Below are 22,351 nucleotides of genomic sequence, written 5' to 3'. Positions count from 1 at the left end.
ATTACATGCTTAATCATACTTTTTGATGAAAGACAATGTTTCCCCCGCAAAGATGCTTTCTCCCCTAAGGTTGGGAAAAAAGCAAAGATGTCTCACATTTCAATATGTGCTTGTGGTTCTAGCTAGTGCAGTGAAGCAAGAAAATTAAGTCATGCATATTGGAAAGAAAGACCTAAAACTTTATTTGTGTACATGTTCCTGAATATAGACAATCCTAAGTAATCTAAAGAAATAAACTACTAGAATAAACAAGTTTAGCAAGATCAGTATAAAAAAATCAATTGTATTTCTATATGTTAGCAATGAATTGTACAACAATAAAATTTAAAAAACAATTCCATTCCCATTAGCATCAGAAAGAATAAAATATATAGGAATAAACTTAACAAAAGAAGTGCAAGACATGCATTTCTGAAAGAAATGAAAGAAGATCTAAATAAATTGAAATATTCTATGTTCATAGATTAGAAGACTCAATATTGTTAAAATGGCCATTCTTCCCAATTTGATCTATAGATTCAATGCAATCCCTACTAAGGTTACAGCAAGATTTTTTGTATAAATTGACAAGCTGATCCTAAAATTTGTATGGAATTTCAAAGGACCTAGAATAGTTAAGATGACCTTGAAAAGAACAAAGATTGAGCACTATTCGATTTTAAAACTTATGAAGCAACAGTAATCAAGATAGTGTGGTACTGGCATAAGGATAGACATATAGATCAATGAAACAGAATTGAGTCCAAGAATAAACCCTTACATTTATGGCCAGTTGATTTTTGACAAGCATGCCAAGGTAATTCAATGGGAGAAATGACAGTGTTTTCAACAGATGGTTCTGGGACAATATCCATGTGCCAACAAAACAAAACAAAACAAAACAACTTAAATCCTTACCTCATGCCATATGCAAAATTTAACTGAAAATGGATCATAAGTTTAAATATAAGACCTAAAACTGTAAAACTTCTAGAAGATGACAAGGAAAATACTTTTGTGACTTTGAATTGGATAAATATTTGTTGGATATGACAAGAAAAACATGATACATAAAAGAAAAATTAATAAATTTGACTTCATAAAAATTAAAAACAACTGCTCTTTAAAAGACACCATTAAGGAAATGAAAAGACAAGCCACAGACTGGGAGAAAATATTTGTAAATCATATATCTGATAGAGGACTTATATCTGAATATATAAAGAACTCTTACAATTTTTTTTTTTTACAAATTTTATAATAAGAAAACAAATAATCCAGTTTTTTAAATGAATGAAATATTTGAATAGACCTTTAACCGAAGAAAACATACAGTGGCTAATATGTACATAAAAGATGCTCCACAACATTAGCTTTTAGGGAAATGCAAATGAAAACAACAATGAGATGTCACTACACAGCCACTAGAATGACTATCATGTAAAAGATTGATGATACCAAGGGTTGGCTGGTAAGGAAAGGGAGAAACTAGAACCCTCATATTTTGCTGGTGGGAATGTGAAATTGTTCAGCCACTTTAGAATACAGTTTGGCATTTTCTTAAAAAATTAAACATAAACTTACCATTGGGCCCAGCAATTCTATTCCTATATATCCATCCAAGAAAAACATAAATATATGTATACACAAAGACTTATATGTGACTATTCACAGCAGTGTTACTTATAATAGGCAGAGATTGGAAACAATCCAATTTCCCATCAGGGGACAATGAGGGAAAAACACTGTCCTTCCACATGCAAAAGACATTTTACCCCTCTCAGCTTTCATTGTTTTCTTTTTTTTTAACCCCTGTACGTTTTAGTTTCTTCATCTGAAAAGTAATATTAGAAACTTCTGCCTGAGATCTAAAATATCTGAGTAGAATTTCTAATATTCCTGGGTCCAAATACCTGGTTTTAGTGAAAGTAGAAACAAAACTCAAGTTCATAATATTTCCTTGTTAGCATAGGTACAAGTATGATGGTGACATTGATTAAAATACAAAATTAAACTACTGTATTTTCCAACTAATGGGGCACAATATTCTTGTAAAAACGAAGCAAGCTTTGGGCAGTTCTGTTGTCCTGGGCTTTCTTACTTTTCTTTTTTAGCAATTGCTGACTAGGAAAGTAGAAACCAACATAGAGAGGGGAGAAAGAATATCTAGAGTGTGAGTGTAAAGTGTGATTGGGATTGTAGAGATACAGAGATAGAGAACAACGTATATGTCCAGCCCCTCTGTATTCCAGGGTGTTCACATACATGCCGTGAACTGGGAAACTGGCATATTCCATAAATTGAGGGGTTTATATTTTTATTCTCATTTTCTAAATTGAGCATGCTATATATACGCTATAGAGGTGGTCATTTAAAAAAGCCATCCCATGGGTTAGATTTTTAAATGCCTTGTATGGAATTAGCAGAGCACTATTTATGTCATTGATAACATTTGTTGATACCATCATCTCCATTTTTCAGCTGAAGAAACAAATTCAAAATGGTTGTGAGTTCAGGACTGAGTGATGCACCCAGAGCTGGCAGCGCTGGAAATAAAAACCCAGAGCACCTTTACTACTATCTGATTCCCTGCTGACACTCTTTTAAATGAAATTCACAATTTCTAATAGGGAAAGCAGAGGCTGTAGGAGGAAGAAGGTGGACCAGGTGGAGTCTTTACATTCTCTCTCTCTCTCTCTCTCTCTCTGGTTCTGGTGATCTGGGCATTCTGTTCTGTTCCAGGATCATAATGACTCCTACAACAGTCCAGCCCCTTTGGGATTTGAGGGGACTACAGCTTTTAGGCCCCGATTTCTTGGTCAGTGCTTGACTGAACATTAGAATCACCTGGGGAATATTTTAAAAATCATCCCCAACAGGCCACACCTGAAACCAGTGAATTAAGCTAGGCTGTCCTGCAATGGGACCGAGGCATCAATATATTTTAGAGCTCTCAGGTGATTTCAATGTGCAGCCAAAGTTGAGAACCACTTCCTCTAGGTCAGTACTTCTCAAACTTAAAATATTACTCATCTAGGGATCTTAAATGCAGGTCTCAAGATGGGGCTCAAGATTCTGCGTATCTAGCAAGCTCTCAGATGATGTCTCTGATGGTGGTCTGACTACTACACTTTAGGTAGCAAGAATCGAGACTATAGCAGTGATTCACAAGCCATCAAACCACTAGGGAAACTTGGAATAAACAGAAACATCAGTGCCTCACTCCAACCCATTAAAAACAACTTCCTCTGTTGGGTATAATTTTTGTTGTTTATGGACCTCTTGAGATGAACAAATCACCACCAACAAATTCCAAGTAATCCAGGCAGCCTGAGGATGGATGATACATGTGGCCCTACTGCCTCCTAAGATGTTTCAAGCCTGTTTACCCTGTGTGGTCATGACATCTAAGAAAGAGCACTTACTTCCTTAGCTGAGGGTGATCCATAACCTGACCCACATAGGATGTAGACATCTCCTTCTGGACTTGGGAGACCTGAACTATGTAATTTTGGCCAGTACTCTTGAACTCTCCATGCTTTAGTTACCTTCTCTTTCTACCTCCCCCCTCCCCACAGCCCCTGTGTCTCATGGAGGTACCATGAGAGTAAATGACACAGGACAAGGAGTTGGGGTGAGGGTGGAGGGCAGAAAGAGGAGAATCACATGACAAACGATGTGATGAGAGTTCGTTGCCCGGACTGTCCGGCTCTGGTTTGGCAGTTCCTTGCCAGCACAACTTCTGCACTGGATCCACTTTCCCGCCATCTGACCGTGCTTCTGGGAGAGGCCCCACCTCACTGTGACTCGAAGTTTTGTGGGGGCCAGGCGTCCAAGAGGATTGAGGTTTGCTTGATACGTGGCATGTGCGAGACTCCTGAGGATGACTCCAGAACTGTGGGCCTCTGGCATCCAGGTCATTGAGGGACTGGAAGACTGCAGACTACATTCCCAAATCCATTGCCAGCTGGTCTAAGTATGGGATTTATTAAGATATATACCCAAGAGTGGAATTGCTGGATCAAACATCCTCTCCACCAGGAAGCCTACACAAGCCCCAGAACCAACCTTACCCACTGGGGGCAGACACCAAAAACAATGGGAACTATGAACCTGTACCCTGTGAAAAGGAGACCCCAAACACAGTAAGTTAAGCAAAATGAGAAGACAGAGAAATAAGCAGATGAAGGAGCAAGGTAAAAACCCACCAGACCAAAAAAATGAAGAGGAAATAGGCAGCCTACCTGAAAAAGAATTCAGAGTAATGATAGTAAAGATGATCCAAAATCTTAGAAATAGAATGGAGAAAGTACAAGAAATGTTTAACAAGGACCTAGAAGAACTAAAGAGCAAACAAACAATGATGAACAACACAGTAAATGAACTTATAAATTCTCTAGAAGGAATCAATAGCAGAATAAATGAGGCAGAAGAACAGATAAGTGACCTGGAAGATTAAATAGTGGAAATAACTACCATACAGCAGAATAAAGAAAAAAGAATGAAAAGAATTGAGGACAGTCTCAGAGACCTCTGGGACAACATTAAACATATCAACATTCAAATTATAGGGGTCCCAGAAGAAGAAGAGAAAAAGAAAGGGTCTGAGAAAATATTTGAAGAGATTATAGTTGGAAACTTCCCTAACATGGGAAAGGAATAGTCAATCAAGTTCAGGAAACGCAAAGAGTTACATACAGGATAAATCTAAGGAGAAACATGCCAAGACACACATTAATCAAACTATCAAAAATTAAATACAAAGAAAAAATATTAAAAGCACCATGGGGAAAGCCACAAATAACATACAAGGGAATCCCCATAAGGTTAACAGCTGACCTTCCAGCAGAAACTCTACAAGCCAGAAGGGAGTGGCAGGACATATTTAAAGTGATGAAAGGGAAACACCTACAACCAAGATTATGCTACCTAGCAAGGACCTCATTCAGATTTGATGGAGAAATTAAAATCTTTACAGACAAGCAAAAGTTAAGAGAATTCAGCACCACCAAACCAGCTTTACAACAAATGCTAAAGGAACTTCTCTAGGCAGGAAACACAAGAGAAGGAAAAGACCTACAAAAACAAAGCCAAAACAATTAAGAAAATGGTAGTAGGAACATACATATCTATAATCACCTTAAATGTAAATGGATTAAACACTCCAACCAAAAGACACAGACTGGCTGAATGGATACAAAAACAAGACAGATATATATGCTGTCTACAAGAGACCCACTTCAGACCTAGGGACACATACAGACTGAAAGTGAGGGGATGGAAAAAGATATTCCATGTAAATGGAAATCAAAAGAAAGCTGGAGTAACAATTCTCATATCAGACAAAATGGACTTTAAAATAAAGACTATTACAAGAGACAGAGAAGGACAGTACATAATGATCAAGGGATCAATCCAAGAAGAAGATATAACAATTATAAATATTTATGCATCCAACATAGGAGCACCTCAATACATAAGGCAAATGTTAATGGCCATAAAAGGGAAATCAACAGTAACACAATCACAGTAGGGGACTTTAACACCCCACTTTCACCAATGGACAGATCACCCAAAATGAAAATAAGTAAGGAAACATAAGCTTTAAATGACACATTAAGCAAGATGGACTTAATTGATATTTATAGGACATTCCATCCAAAAACAACAGAATACACTTTCTTCTCAAGTGCTCATGGAACATTCTCCAGGATAGATCATATCTTGGGACACAAATCAAGCCTTGGTAAATTTAAGAAAATTGAAATCATATCAAGTATCTTTTCCGACCACAGCACCATGAGGCTAGATATCAATTACAGGAAAAAAACTGTAAAAAATACAAACACATGGAGGCTAAACAATAGGTTACTAAATAACCAAGACATCGCTGAAGAAATCAAAGAGGAAATCAAAAAATACCTAGAATCAAATGACAATGATTTGACCCAAAACCTGTGGGATGCAGCAAAAGCAGTTCTAGGAGGCAAGTTTATAGCAATACAATCCTACCTCAAGAAACAAGAAAAATCTCAAGTAAACAACCTAACCTTACACATAAAGCAATTAGAAAAAGAAGAACAAAAAAAAAATACAAACCAAAGTTAGCAGAAGGAAAAAATCATAAAGATCACATCAGAAATAAATGAAAAAAACAAAGAAAAAAAAAGAAAGAAATGAAAAAGAAATGAAGGAAACAATAGCAAAGATCAATAAAACTAAAAGCTGGTTCTTTGAGAAGATAAACAAAATTGATAAACCATTAGCCAGACTCATCAAGAAAAAAAGGGAGAAGACTCAAATCAACAGAAGTAGAAATGAAAAAGGAGAAGTAACAACTGACACTGCAGAAATACAAAGGATCGTGAGAGAGTACTACAAGCAACTCTATGCCAATAAAATGGACAACCTGGAAGAAATGGACAAATTCTTAGAAAAGCACAACCTTCTGAGACTGAACTGGGAAGAAATAGAAAATATAAACAGACCAATCACAAGCACTGAACTTGAAACTGTGATTAAAAATCTTCCAACAAACAAAAACCCAGAACCAGATGGCTTCACGGGTGAATTCTATCAAACATTTAGAGAAGAGTGAACACCTGTCCTTCTCAAACTCTTCCAAAATATAGCAGAGGGAGGAACAGTCCCCAACTCATTCTATGAGGCCACCATCACCCAGATACCAAAACCAAACAAAGATGTCGCAAAAAAAGAAAACTACAGGCGAATATCACTGAAGAACAGAGATGCAAAAATCCTCAACAACATACTAGCAAACAGAACACAACAGCACATTAAAAGGATCATACACCATGATCAAGTGGGGTTTATTCCAGGAATGCAAGGATTCTTCAATATACGCAAATCAGTCAATCAATGTGATACACCATATTAACAAATTGAAGGAGAAAAACCATATGATAATCTCAATAGATGCAGGAAAAGCTTTCGACAAAAGTCAACACCCATTTATGATAAAAATTCTCCAGAAAGTAGGCATAGAGGGAACTTACCTCAACATAATAAAGGCCATATATGACAAACCCACAGCCAACATCATTCTCAATGGTGAAAAACTGAAACCATTTCCACTAAGATCAGGAACAAGACAAGGTTGCCCACTCTCACCACTATTATTCAGCATAGTTTTGGAAGTTCTAGCCACAGCAATCAGAGAAGAAAAAGAAATAAAAGGAATACAAATTGGAAAAGAAGAAGTAAAACTGTCACTGTTTGCAAATGACATGATACTATACTTGAGAATCTATACTTGAGAATCTGCAAGATGCTACCAGAAAACTACTATAGCTAATCAATGAATTTGGTAGAGTAGCAGGATACAATATTAATGTACAGAAATCTCTTGCATTCCTATACACTAATGATGAAAAATCTGAAAGGGAAATTAAGGAAACACTCTCATTTACCATTGCAACAAAAAGAATAAAATACCTAGTAATAAACGTACCTAAGGAGACAAAAGACCTATATGCAGAAAACTATAAGACACTGATGAAAGAAATTAAAGATGATACAAGCAGATAGAGAGATATACCATGTTCTTGGATTGGAAGAATCAACATTGTGAAAATGATTATACTACCCAAAGCAATCTACAGATTCAGTGCAATACCTATCAAACTACCAACAGCATTTTTCCCAGAACTAGAACAAAAATTTGCAAAATTTGTATGGGAACACAAAAGACCCCAAATATCCAAAGCAATCTTGAGAAAGAAAAACTGAGCTGGAGGAATCAGGCTCCTGGACTTCAGACTACACTACAAAGCTACAGTAATCAAGACAATATGATACTAGCACAAAAACAGAAATATAAATCAATGGAACAAGGTAGAAAGCCCAGAGAAAAACCCACGCACATAGGGTCACCTTATTTTTGATAAAGGAGGCAAGAATATACAATGGAGAAAAGACAGCCTCTTCAATAAGTGGTGGTGGGAAAACTGGAGAGCTACATGTAAAAGAATGAAATTAGAACACTGCCTAACAACATACACAAAAATAAGCTCAAAATGGATTAAAGACCTAAATATAAGGCCAGACACAATAAAACTCTTAGAGGAAAACATAGGAAGAACACTCTTTGACATAAATCACAGCAAAATCCTTTTTGACCCACCTCCTAGCGAAATGGAAATAAAAACAAAAATAGACAAATGGGACCTAATGAAACTTAAAAGCTTTAGCACTGCAAAGGAAATCATAAACAAGACGAAAAGACAACCCTCAGAATGGGAGAAAATATTGGCAAATGAAGCAACAGACAAAGGATTAATCTCCGAAATATACAAGCAACTTATGCAGCTTAATATCAAAAAGCAAACAACCCATTCCAAAAATGAGCAGACCTAAATAGACATTTCTCCGAAGAAGATATACAGATTGCCAACAAATACATGAAAGGATGCTCAACATCCCTAATCATTAGAGAAATGCAAATCAAAACTATAATGAGGTATCACCTCACACCGGTCAGAACGGCCATCATCAAAAAATCTACAAACAATAAATACTGGAGAGGGTGTGGAGAAAAGGGAACCCTCTTGCAATGTTGGTGGGAATATAAATTGATACAGCCACTATGGAGAACAGTATGGAGGTTCCTTAAAAAACTAAAAATAGAACTACCATATGACCCAGCAATCCCACTACTGGGCATATACCCTGCGAAAACCATAATTCAAAAAGAGTCATGTACCACAGTGTTCATTGCAGCACTATTTACAATAGCGAGGACATGGAAGCAACCTAAATGTCCATCGACAGGTGAATGGATAAAGAAGATGTGGCACATATATACAATGGACTATTACTCAGCCATAAAAAGAAACGAAATTGAGTTATTTGTAGTGAGGTGGATGGACCTAGAGTCTGTCATACAGAGTGAAGTAAGTCAGAAAGAGAAAAACAAACACCTTATGCTAACACATATATATGGAATCTAAAAAAAAATGATTCTGAGGAACCTAGGGGCAGAACAGGAATAAAGACGCAGACGTAGGGAATGGACTTGAGGACACGGGGAGGGTGAAGGGTAAGCTGGGACGAAGTGAGAGAGTGGCATGGACATATATACACTACCAAATGTAAAATAGATAGCTAGTGGGAAGCAGCCACATAGCACAGGGAGATCAGCTCGGTGCTTTGTGACCACCTAGAGGGGTGGGATAGGGAGGGTGGGAGGGAGACACAAGAGGGAGGAGATAGGGGATATATGTATATGTATAGATGATTCACTTTTTTATACAGCAGAAACTAACACACCATTGTAAAGCAATCATACTCCAACAAAGATGTAAAAAAAAACAAAACTCTGTGATGAGCTCTGTGCTAGTACAAAGAATGGGAGCTCCAAAGTGCCATGAAGTCCAGACACTGCTGGGGGGGCAAAGGACGAACAGTTGCCCAGGACAAAGCAGAGGAGTCTCTTTGTCTTTGAGCTCTGATGCCTCCCTTTATACTCAGTGACCCTCATGCTCAGGCGCTTCTCCCCATGAGTCCCCAAGGACCAAAGTGACCTCTCTCATAGTCCTTCCAGAATCCCTCCACTTGATTTACTTTATGGAGGTGGATGCCTCCCAGCCTGTCCCAGCCATTTGCGTTTGACAGACGTACATTAGTGGTACAAGATTGAGCTATGAAATGGAGCAGGTGTTTTATGTGGCTGCAGTCAGATTTCAGTTGGGGCTGTAGTCGTCTGAAAGCATGATTGGGCTGGACCACCAAGATGGCTCCCTCACATGGCTGGCTGTTGAGGCTGGCTGTCATCTGGGAGCTCATCTGGGGCTGTCAACCAACATGTGGCCTGTCCATGAGACTTGAGGTTTTCACAGCATGGTGGCTTATTTCTGAGGGAGAGAGAGTGTTCCAAGGGCAAGCATTCCAGGCAGAAGTTACAAGGCTTGTGATGACTACCTTCGGAAGTTCCAGGATGTCACTTTTGCTTTATTCTATTGATCAAGTCACTATAATCAGCCTACTTCAAGGGGAGGGGAATTAGACTCTATTTCTTGATGGTGTGTGACAAGACCACTTTGTAAAACAGCATGCTGGATGGGTGATATGGTTGTGACCATCTTTGGAAAATGGATAAAACTCTATAGAACCCTACCTAAAAATGTCAGCTCCCTGCCCTGATGCTTCCCATGTCCCTTTCCTGCTTTATTTTAAAAATCTCTAAGAATACATAGCAAATAGTAGGCACTCAATATGACAACTAATTCCAAAATACATTGAGTGACTTATCAATCAAATAATAATATCTCAGGTGCTGTAATCGGCACAGGGGCTGTGCACCTAGTACAGTGCTTTGCCCTTTTAGAGCCTCAATACATGTGTGATGGATTACCAAACTTAAAAATGCGTAGAAAATAAAAACATCTCAGTGCCTAATAAAAACCAGTCACTGTCAAGAGCTTAGACTATAGCAGCATTCAATTTTCCTACAGTCCAACATTTCATACATTACACAGCCCTAAACCACTGTTTGTTTGAAGACTTTGGTCTTTCATACTTTAGCTGAGAGCCAGTGACTTCGATCTGTCATACAGCGGCAGAGCCACTGGGAAAAATGGCCTGTGCCCAGCCAAAGCCACAAAGCAGAGTGTTTGCGGACCAAGGTCTATGGCATCAAAGAAAGCTAGGTGGTCAGGTTGGGGTGCCCCCCCTCAGCTCAATCCTCTTAGCCCTGAGGGACTTGGGATGGGTATTGGGAGGTAAAGCACCTCTTTGTGCCTCCCATTTCCTCACCCTTTTCTCAATGGACTTTGGCTATGGCCTTTGGAAGCTAGGTCTTCCCATTGGATTCGGCTTTTGTATGTTTAAGTAGAAAAACTTTTCCCATGCTGTGTTCAAAAACATATTATCTTTATTCTTAACTTAGTTTATGGTTTAATTTTTAGTATTGAGATCAGTAATCAGTTTGGACTTATTTTGATATATACTGGAAGAGAATTTTAAAAATCTTTCCCAAATGTTTACCCAAATGTCCTGACACCATTTAATAATCTATCCTTTCCCATTGATTCATGATGCCATTTTTATCTTATACTTTTTAGTGGTTTTGAAGCAAGAGAACAACAAATCTATGTTTTAGAAAGAGTACTGATTGCAAGAGATAGGAGCAGCATACTTGCTGCTAGAGCCACATCAGATGTTAATTTGAGAAACACAAGGTGTTGGTCGGTTTGGAGCCTTTCCTCTGGGAGCGGGCACTGGTGCTGGGGTGGAGGGGCAGGGGAGGTTCAAGCAGAAAAGTTGAGCTCACAGTGTGGTCTGTGGACTTCCAGGGTCCAAGGCGCTTTCAGCGGCTCTGAGAGGTCAAACACATTTTCACAAAAATACTAAGAGGTTATTTTACTTTTTCACTGTGTTAACATTTGCACTGACAGTACAAAAGCAGCAGTGGGTTTTTACTTACCAGCAGTTTTCTGCTGATAACTTAGCATGAATCAAGGCAGTGGCACCAAACTGTGCTAATAACAGTCATTGTGTTCTTCACTGTCATGCACTCACAGTAAAAGAAAGAAAAAGGAAGAAAGAAAGCCAGTTTCAAGAAGAATGCTCTTGATGAGGCAGTAAAAAGCATTAATTTTATTAAATCTCCATCCTTGAGTATTCATCCTTTTAATATTCTGTGTGACAAAATGGGAACTGCACATAAAGCACTTCTGCGTGCTGAAGGACAGTGTTTTCTCAGGGAAAAGCACCGTGTGTTTGTTTGAGTTTCAAGCTGAAATAGCTGCTTTTTCACGGAACACCACATTTACTTCCAGGAAGGACTGACAAACATGGTTACCCAGCCTTGAGTATTTTCTCTTAAATGAATGAAGCAAGCTTGTCACTTCAAGGAAATAATCTGGTTGTATTTGTTGCCACTGACAAAATATGAGTACTCAAGAAGAAATCAGAATTTTAAAAAACCTGTATCCAGTACTCATTTTCCTCCTTTTTCTTACATCATGAGTTTGACAGTTTCCCTAAACTTAATGACTTTTCAGATGAGATTAATAGTGATATTAATGAATATGGATTTTTAAACATTGTATAATTAAGTGAGTTAACTTTTTGAAGATCTGCGTAATTCAGTAGACCAGTATTTTTCAGATAATTGGTGCATGATGTTACAAAGTCATGCATGGGTAAAAGAGCCATTTAAAGTGCAAGATAGGCTATTGGATTTTAGCATAACAGCGTATGAAAATTGATATGATTTCAGGCTCCACATTGCAGCTAACATTTTTGTTATTTGAATTGTGGGCAATTTATTTGTTTTTAACTGTAAAATATGCATAATATAAAATATGCATAACATAAAATATGCATAACATAAAATTTATTAACCATTATTAAATGTATAGTTGAGTTGCATTAAGTACATTTACATTGTTATGCAATTATCACCACCCTCCATCTCCAGAACTTTTTCATCATCTCATACTGAAACTCCATTCCCATGAAACAATAACTCCCCATTCCCCTCTCCCACCAGGATCTGAAAAAGCTATTAAAATATGTCCCCCTTTTCTGGGACTTCCCTGGTTGTGCAGTGGTTAAGAATCCGCCTGCCGATGCAGGGGACATGGGTTCGATCCCTGGTCCGGGAAGATCCCACATGCCGTGGAGCAACTAAGCCCATGCGCCACAACTACGGAGCCTATGCTCTAGAGCCCGCGAGCCACAACTACTGAGCCCGTGCGCCACAACTACTGAAGCCCGCGCACCTAGAGCCCATGCTCCGCAATGAGAAGCCATCACAATGAGAAGCCCACGCACTGCAACGAAGAGTAGCCCCCACTTGCTGCAACTAGAGAAAGCCCGTGTGCAGCAACGAAGACCCGACACAGCCAAAAAAAAGAAAAAAAATGTTTCCCTTTTCTAACTATAGTGAGGCTGGATTTTCTTCATATACTTCAATTTAGACAACTTATCACAACAGATTGAATGCAGAAGCTGATATAAGGAGTGATCTGCATTAGTTTCCCATTACTGTGTAAAAGATATCCACAACCACAGCAGCTTAAAACAACACGCACTTATCAGTTTCCAGGAGTCAGGAGTCTGGGTTCAGGTGAGCTTCTCAGGGTCTTTGCTCAGGGTCTCACAAGGCTAAAATCAAGACATTACCCAGAGGTGCAATCTTACCTGAGGTTCAGGGATCCTCAACCAAGTGCGTTGGTTATTGGCCGAATGCAGTTGGCAAAATTTGTAGCACCAAAGTCCCTGGCTCACTGTTGGCCAGGGACAGCTCTCAGCAACCAGAGGCCACCCACAAGTCCTTGGCACGTGACAACATTGGTCCTTGCCTCTCACAACACTGCAGCTCACTTCTCCAAAGCCAGCAGGAAAATCTTACTCCAGGGATTTCCCTGGAGGTCCAGTGGTTAAGACTCCGCACTCCCAATGGAGGGGGCCTGGGTTCTAACCCTGGTCAGGGAACTAGATCCCGCATTCTGCAACTGCAGATCCCACATGCCACAACTAAGACCTGGCACAGCCAAATAAATAAATAAATATTTTTTAAAAACCCTTCAGTCTGCTATGATGGAGTCTTGTATAATATAGTGTAATCACGGGAGTGACTATATCCTCACCTTTGCCAGATTCTTTTGGCAAGAAGCAAGTAACAATAAATGGAGTATGACCTTTAAAAATTGTGAATCACTAGGTTGTACCCCTGAAACTTATGTCATATTGTACATCGACTATACCTCAATAAAAAAAAGAAGCAAGTAACAGTTTCTCCCTCATTCACTTGACTCATTGGGGTCACCTTAGGGTGTGTCCATCATTCCAGACATTAAAGATACGTGCAAAAATGTAAAACAATGCCACTCTTCTTCCTATTTAAAAAATGTGTAATTAAAAGTATGTTATTCATGCTAATATGTCATGAGTTTCTAGTTGTTATTTTAAATCAATTAGTAAAGCATTATACTTTTCAATTTAGTGTCTAATAAAGTAAATATTGATAGATGTAATCCACATAAACAACAGCTCTTTGGGCTCTTTAATAGATTTTAAGAGTATAACGTGTCCTGGGAGAACTGTTAATATAATTAATCCTAATGGCAAACAGATTATGAACACCAAATAGCTGGAGTTTTCCAAATGCTTTTGCTGACCCACAGAAATACATGTTACGTTGTGACCCAGTATACGTATACATATGCATATACATATATACACAGATGCATAACCAAGGCAAAAGTTTCATGAAGTAATGCTTATTCTTATGTGTAGTGCACATTTCTACTCGATTGTTTGTCTTCTGAAAGTTCCTGGTCACAGTCCAACACATTGATTTCATAAACCACTCAATGGGTCAGGACCTGAAGTCTGAAAATTCTGACTGATCATTAGAACCACCTGAAAAGCATTTAAAAATACAGATTTCCAGGGCTAATAACTATTTATATGAACAGGCAAGGTCAAGGAAAGAGTGAATCTATGTTTCTCCTCCCTTGAAACACTACTGTGAGAACAAGCCTGGGTTGTTATTTTTCTGATGATTAACTGATTTTGACCACCGAAGGACTGAGTCATGAGAGGTACACATTCTGTGTTATTCAGCATCAGACAATGAATTCTAAGCAGAAGTGTCTCTAGGCAAAGAGAAGAGGTTACTGAAGTGTCCAGGGCTGTGCTTCTGGCAGCTCTGAGTTTGCTACATTGTTCCTGGTGGGTAGGATCCTGCTGGGAAAGAATCAGTTTTCCAGGAATCCAGAGAAGTAGGTTCAAGTCACTGCCACAAAGGCGGGAGGACTCTGCAGCCGATGAGAAAGGGGTTCACGTTCTGGTATGACCTTGGAAAAGTCATGAACGATCTAAACCTCTGCCTCCTAATCCATAAAGTGGGAAGAAAAGTGCCTGTCTGGCTGTGTCATTTGTGAGGGTCAGTGAGGTGCTGGTGCCTGGCACACGCTGTGAGTGTCCCAAGACGGCAGGTGGTTTCCTTGCTGCCCTTGGCGGTGGTTTGCCATTTGAAGTTGGCCAAGTCACTGAGGTCCCGGGCACACTGGAAACAGTGCTGCTGGCTCGTCTACCTCCCAGGGTTGGTGTGAAGGTCAAATGAGAAAGTGGACAGAAGGAAGAAAATGAGATGTGCCATTAAGAGGAGGCGCCCAGAACAGAGCTGGGGAACAGAACCTATGCCGTGGCGACAGGCCCTGGGTACCCAGAGGTTAGGTGAGCAGGTGCAGAGCAAGAGCACACACGCGCCACATGTCCCAGCAAGGAGCCTCTGAACACGTGGGGTGGGACGCAGAGAGTATCCCCCTTCTGGTTGCAGGCGCTTCGTGTGCCTTAATCTCAACTCATTCCACCACAACAATGTCATGGAAATATTACTACTCAAATGAGAGAACTGAGACTCAACCAGGGTGAATAACCGGCCAAGGTCACGCAGCTTGTAGATGACACGGTAGATGCCCCACTTGTGCAGCTGGGAGAGGATGGGATGCTGCAGCAGCCGCTGCCCAAACTTGCCGATGGGGGTGCCCTGGCCGCTTGGGGCTGGGAGGACCAGTGCACTGCTCACCCGTGGGGACCCAGCAGCCAGCTGGATGGGCCCTCTAGCTGAGCCTCCCATGACCACCAGGGGGCATTCATGGGACCTTCTGCAGATGAGGAGCTTGGTTCCCAGGACTGGCTTGTGTCTGAAGACTGCCCGGTGGATCAGAGTGTGACACCAGTGACAGCAGCTCCACCCTCCCATTCACCTTTGCCAGCTGCCTCACGGTCATGACACTAGTCACAAGAAGGGAAGAAAGGGTCAGTAGCTCCCCTCCCCAGCCACTCCCTCCCACCTACCAGATTCCAACTCTCTCTCTCTCTCTCTCTCTCTCTCTCTCTCTCTCATACAGCCTCATGAATAGTTTCTACAACAGACACCAGATAACTGTCATCCTATACAATTGTATTCTTTCAGGTTTATAAGAAACAGCGCTGATTCCATCATCTTCTCCATCTTTCCAGCTGCTATAAAATGGTATTTGCAGCACTCTTTACAAGATACGTCTCATCTCATCTCCAAGCATCTCCTGATGCTGCTAAGCAAAGATGATAAACATCTATGGATAAGCAACCTTGCAACCATCTGTCTCTAACATAAGATAACATAGGTCATGGTAATTTCTCCAAAGTGCATCCATCCTCTATTGAGATGAAACCATTCAGGCATGTGATAAATTCAGTTAGATTCAAGATGTGACAACAGAGAATTTCCTGAGTCCCCCAGAAAGAGTAACCTAAAACAGTGGTTCTCAGCCTTGGCTGCACAATGGAATCACCTGGAGAGCTTTAGAAAAACTGATGCCTGGGTCCCATCCCGAGTTTCTGATTTACTTGCTCTCGAGCGCAGCTGGGTGCCAGAGTATTTAAAAGCTTCCTGGATGATCTGATGTGCAGCCAAGCTTGAGAACCACAGATCTAAAAGATTAGGGAAATGGGGCTCAAGAACAATGATTAAAGGACCGGATCTGGTTATTCCAGAGGAAGGAAGGTGACAACTGCTCTTCGGTGTCTCCCATCCACTTTCTGGTATCTGTGCTAATTGAAGGGAAGACTGTCATGAACACCTGTCAGATCTTACATTTGAAAGTTCTTTTATAGTTTGCAAAGCATTTGATCTTATTTTAACCTCTCCACAACCCTGGGAGGTAGGCAGGGTAACCATGCCTAGGTGAGAAACAGGAGCCTCAGAGAGCTGAGTGATTTGCAAAGACATAAGTGGGAGAACCATTTTGGGAGAACCATTATCCAGAATTTCTGGCAGCCCAAAAGTCCAAACAATTTTATTTGCACTCTTAAACTCCTTTGTCCTCCCTGAGGCAGAACAAAATCTGTTCATGGGTAAAAGATAGGAAACCTTTTAAGAGAAGATGAAGTGACAGAGAAAAAAACCAACCAAAATGAAAAGTTCCTCAGGAAGCAGATAACAGGGAGCTGTCTTCATATGAGGGACAAAGAGCAGTGGTTATTGCTTTATTTTTTCCTGTGTATATAGGGCAGAAGATTAATATGGCAACAGAAGGTTAGATAAGCGAAGGAACTTTCTAGCTTTCTCATCCGTGAGCCCTTCAGCTGGAACCTTATATGTGGCCCTTGAAACAAGAATAAAGTGGGAGGGGGGACTGTGAATTACCTCAATATGGGATTGAAGGTAATATTAAGTTCTTTGAAAGAACTAAAATGATATTACAAGAGTCAGTAACAAGGAAAACCGTTTTAATAGTAAGCTATTCAAATTTGCAAAGAATAGGTCTCTGCGAGCTTTGAGATTTTAGGTTGCTGTCATTCACAGCTGGAGTAAACTTTGGAAGCTGTTTTTTTGCAAGAACATCTTACGTGTTTTCCCATCCACTTTCTTTTAGCAACAGCATCCCCCCTTTTCACTTCATGTGATCCTAGTGGAGCTGCATTCTGGTGCTCCAGGCCCTCAGGTGGGCTCATGAATCACCAGCAATGGTAACTGGTCCAAGGGTGGCATGCATCCCAAGCAGGTGCTATCACGGCGTGTGTTGGTCACAGATCAGTAACCCGAGCATCTGCAAAGAAAACCCCCAAATCTCAGTGGTTTAACAAATCAATGTGTGTTTGTAATTCACATAAGTCCAACGTGGCCTTCCATGTGGTCATTCAGGGACCCAGGCTCCTTTCATCCTGTGGCTCTCCTCTCTTTGGGAGCCTCAGAGCCCTCTCTATTCAGCTAGAAAATGGGAAAAGAGGACAGAGAATCACGTTGGGGAGGTTTTTATGGACGAAACAAGAAGTGGAGCCTTCCACATCTGCTCACACTCCATTGGCCAGACTCACTCACACGGCAGGGGAGGCTGGAACGCCATCTAGTTGTGACCCCAAGAGAAGGAAGAAGCAGGCTTGGCGACCAGCTAGCCAGGCTCTGCCACAGGGCCTTTCTCTGGGATTGGTATATGGAGGTTGAGGTGCTAAACTGGGGTCATGTCAGCCTGGAGCACCAGCAGCCATCTTTCCTGGATGCAGAGGAGAAGTGTGACCTCCTAGAAGAAAAGTAAACCACCACACAGCGGGAGGCAGAGCCAGGAGAGGGAGAGCAAGAAAAGAGGAAGAAAGAGGAGGAGAAAGGGGTCAGGGAGGAGGAGGAGGAGGAGGAGGTGCTGGAGGAGGAGGGGAGGGGAGGGGAGGAGAGAGAATACCTTCTGCTGCATGAACTCCCCTGGTCACTAACAACCCTGGAGTACTCAATTATGGATGCCATCAGGACCAGCTACACAATTTGCAGCTACATAAGTGCAAAATTAACCTAGGAGCCCCTATTAAAAAATTATGAATTTCAAGACAGTGACAGCAATGCATTAAACCAAATAAGGGGCCTTTCTGGGTGCAGGGACCCGTATGACTGCACAGGTCACACACCCACAGAGCTGGCCCTGGGGGTTACAGATGCCCTTTGGTGCTTCTGCCAGTTTGATCTGGGTTTCTCTCACCATCAACTAAAACAACTGATTGCCCTAGACTCTGTTCCCAAGAGGCTGTAAGCTCTCCAGTTTTGGAAATGATAAGAACTCTGCAGTGTGTTCATGAGTCCTAGGGTGGAGCTCTGTATACAGTGGATATCACTAGATGCTGATTGCCTGGAGGCAGTCAGTAGGCAGGGCCAGGCTGAGCTCTGGAGCTTTCTTTGGGTTCTAGGATTCTATGAATCTACCTAGAGATGTATATGTCTTTTGGCAAGAGATATGTTTCCCAAGTTTGTGTATACTTCAGTTCTTTGTAAATTAGATCCTATTTTTAGTACTTACTCTTTAAGGAACTCCATGGGGAATCATTTTGTCAGGCCAAGAACCATTCCTTTCAGAAGCACAGATTCTCCTAAATTGAGTTTGCCTAAAGTGGGGCACACGCATGCTGTCACCTAACCCCCTGCTCTCAGTTCCACAATCAATGGCTGCTCCAAAGAACCATCTCCGAAGGCTCCAGCCCTGCCCCAATATCTCTGCATACCACCCAGCCCTCACCTCCAGACAAAATCAAGCTTTCACCAAAGAGGTTGAATCACACATGTACCCCTCTCTCCGACCCCTAATGGAGGTGACTGGATTACATGGCACTCTGTGGCTTCCCTTAGGGAAATGTTCCTGGTCATTTCTGTGTCATCTTCTGACTCCCAGAAAGAATTAATGTAAGCATTTATCTGGTCAACCTGACTAGAGCTGATCTAGGTCCGAGCACAGGGAAAGTACAGTATTTCTAGAGTCCTTCCCTGAACCTCTCTCTCCATAGAGAATCTGTTTCTAGGAAGGTCAAAATATTTAGTAGAAGTGTCTCTCTCAAGACCCACATTGAGCAAGGAAGGGCACTGGCAAAATAAGGGATTACAGTCGTCCCTCAGTTTCCCCAGGGGTTGGTTCCAGGACCCCCAGGGATACCCAAATCTGTGGATGCTAAAGTCTCTTATACAAAATGGCACAGTATTTGCATAAAACGTAACACACTCTAAATCATCTCTGGATTACTTATAATACCTAATACATTGTAAATGCTATCTAACTGCTATGTAAATAGTTGTGAATGAAAGGTAAATGCTGCAAAAATAGTTACCAGTGTGTGGCAAATTCAAGTTTCACTTTTTGGGAATTTCTGGATTTTTTTCCCCCAGATCCATGGTTGGTTGAACCTGGGGATGTGAAATCCATGGATGCAGAGGGCCGTCTTTATAGCACTCTGGATTCATTTCAAGACCACACACACGTAGATCATTTTGATCAAAAGTGCCCTTGGGAAATCTCACCTCCTCCAGGAAGCCTTCCAGAGTAATTCAGAGAAGAGTCAAAAGCTGTTTCGTCTTGTCTGTCTGGAACACCTACAGGTAACCACGCCCCTGCCCCCGTCTCCTTTACGGTGACTACACATAGAGGCGCTCAGTAAATATTTGATGAATGAATGAATGAATTCTTAAGAAGTGTATTGACCACTTACTATGTGCCTGGCATATCTCAGGAGATACAAACTCAAGTCAGACATGGACCCCAGCCTCCCAGAACGAACAATCTAATGAATGATGTCCATACATCATAAACCCCTCAATTCTCACTCACAGCTTCACTCAGCCCCTGTCCTGTGTGAGCTCCAAGTTGGTGTTCACATGCACCCACGCATTAAGGCACATTTTAAAGTACGTACTCTGTGCCCAGAAGGTGGTGGAGACCAGAGATGAAAGACCTGGTTCCTGCACTTAAGAATTTCACAAACTACTGGAGGCGGTGGCCTGGCAGGGAGGGGGGGGAATGAACAGAAAACCACATACATTTCCACCACTGTGTGGTAAGTACAGTGATGAGGATTTGGGGGCTGTTCTGAGTGCACAGAGGGTCTGTAACGCTGAGAGGCAGTGAGGCATGTGGAAGGGAGCCTGGCTTCCACTCCACGTGGGCCACTTGCTTGTAACCTGAGAGAAAACATAACGCACCTCACCACAGGGTCACGAACAAATGAGATAAGGTGGGTAAACTGTGAAGGACCATTCAAATGTTAATTATTAAAGGAATTTTCTTGCTGACAAAGCCATTTCTGTCCATAGCAATATTGTTAGACTGGCTCATTTGAATAAAAGATGTATTTCTCCCATCCCTGAAGCTGCACTTTGGAGCAGCTTAATTTCCTACTGGCTTGATTTCTTTTCTACTAAGGAGAGGCTAACCTCAATCCACTCTGCCCTGTGTTCCAGAGCCTGGATACTTAGTGAGAGCCTCGCAGAGGCCCAGAGCCCCAAGCAAGGGCCAGAAGTAGTTCTAAGCAGTGAGCTTCAGGACTTGGCTACATGGAGAGGAATGACTTGTTCCTGGAATGGAATTCTCCCCACACACCAAATGCTAGCTGGGAGGGGAGACGGGGCTAGAGAACTTCCAAGCTTGACTGCAGGGCTTTGGGAATGTTTCATTTGTTCCAGCAAGGGATTTGTAACTGGAACGCAACACAATCAAATGTGCTAGAAAACACTCCAACTTCTCTTAGCTTTTGAATGCCTTTCTCTGTAATACAAAAACTCTTGGACATTTTTAGAAACTTAAAAAAATCATTTTGCTATTTTTGCCTTGATTATGATAAAGTCATGGTTTTTAGTCAATGTTTTTATTTTTAGATTAGCATCTTATGAAATATAATAATGCTAATTTAATACAATAGGTAATAATATTCATAAGGAAACAGATACCAATTTCTCTAACAAATGAAGCAAGGTGTTAAACTGATTTAAAATAACTGTCTAAAAATGATTTGTTGTTGAATAAATTTTCAAATCACCTATTGTGTTTCGTTGGGGAACCACATGAATATTAAGACAGACTGAAATTTCACTACGTGTTGAATGATGGCATCAAAAACAGATAAAGTTTTTTCACTACCTACTATAGAATTCTTGAGATTTCCCTCGAGTTATTTTGATAAATTTTAGTGTTTTGTTTCTAAATGGCAAGAAAAGAGGAGAAGGTTTTCAGTTGCTGTTTGCATGCGTGTCTCAAAAAATAAGACACATAGGGCTTCCCTGGTGGCGCAGTGGTTAAGAATCTGCCTGCCAATGCAGGGGACACGGGTTCGAGCCCTGGTCCGGGAAGATCCCACATGTCACGGAGCAACTAAGCCCATGCGCCACAACTACTGAGCCTGCGCTCTAGAACCCACGAGCCACAACTACTGAGCCCGTGTGCTACAACTACTGAAGCCCGCGCACCTAGAGCCCGTGCTCCACAACAGGAGAAGCCACCGCGATGAGAAGCCCGCGCACCGCAACAAAGAGTAGCCTCGACTCGCCGCAACTAGAGAGAGCCTGCACACAGCAACGAAGACCCAACACAGCCAAAAATAAATAAAATAAATAAATTAAAAAAAAAAAAGACACATAGATGTGAAGAGTATTTTCACCAAATGAAAAGTTAAATTAGATATGCTGTCTATATTGATTTTTGATGTTACTTTTCAGGGTATTAGAGAATTTTGCTTGCTCTGGAAGAACTTTAATCAAATGAAAAAAACAAGGATCTGAGTAAAGAGCATCCTTAGGCTAATTTGCAGAATTGTTATCATTTATGTGCAGCCATTAACGTATTGCATACTAACACTCATGTTTCATAAGCACTCTTTTAAAACAACATTTTATTGTGGAATTAAATAAACACTATACGACCAAGAATAAAACAGACTACAACTTTCTTGTCAATATGTGGGGCTTGATTAGATCCTCATTCAAAGAAATAAACTGCAAAGATCATTGGTTGGGAATAGGGAAATTTGAATATGGTTTGGGTATTAGATGATACTACGGAATTACTGTTAATTTTGGGGGGAGTGATAGTATTGTATTGTAGTTACACAG

General features: G+C 40.9%; 1 long non-coding RNA gene across 3 annotated transcripts in view; it reads left to right on the top strand.

Moving 5' to 3' along the window:
- The window catches only part of LOC118879851, a 56,276-nt gene extending 34,440 nt beyond the window's left edge, over positions 1-21,836 (top strand). Inside the window, exons 6-7 of one of the 3 annotated variants that reach the window (XR_005016167.1) lie at positions 19,640-19,849; positions 20,670-21,593. This is a non-coding gene — a long non-coding RNA (uncharacterized LOC118879851). Of the gene's footprint in view, positions 1-19,639 lie in introns of all 3 variants that reach the window. The other 2 variants (XR_005016165.1, XR_005016164.1) reach the window with 2 other exon arrangements.
- Positions 21,837-22,351: the final 515 nt, after the last annotated feature.

The sequence above is a fragment of the Balaenoptera musculus genome, chromosome 1 (genome assembly GCF_009873245.2).
Source record: "Balaenoptera musculus isolate JJ_BM4_2016_0621 chromosome 1, mBalMus1.pri.v3, whole genome shotgun sequence".
NCBI classification, from domain to species: domain Eukaryota; kingdom Metazoa; phylum Chordata; class Mammalia; order Artiodactyla; family Balaenopteridae; genus Balaenoptera; species Balaenoptera musculus.
Note: the sequence above shows the minus strand (reverse complement) of the source record. Positions and strands in the feature narration are given on the sequence as shown.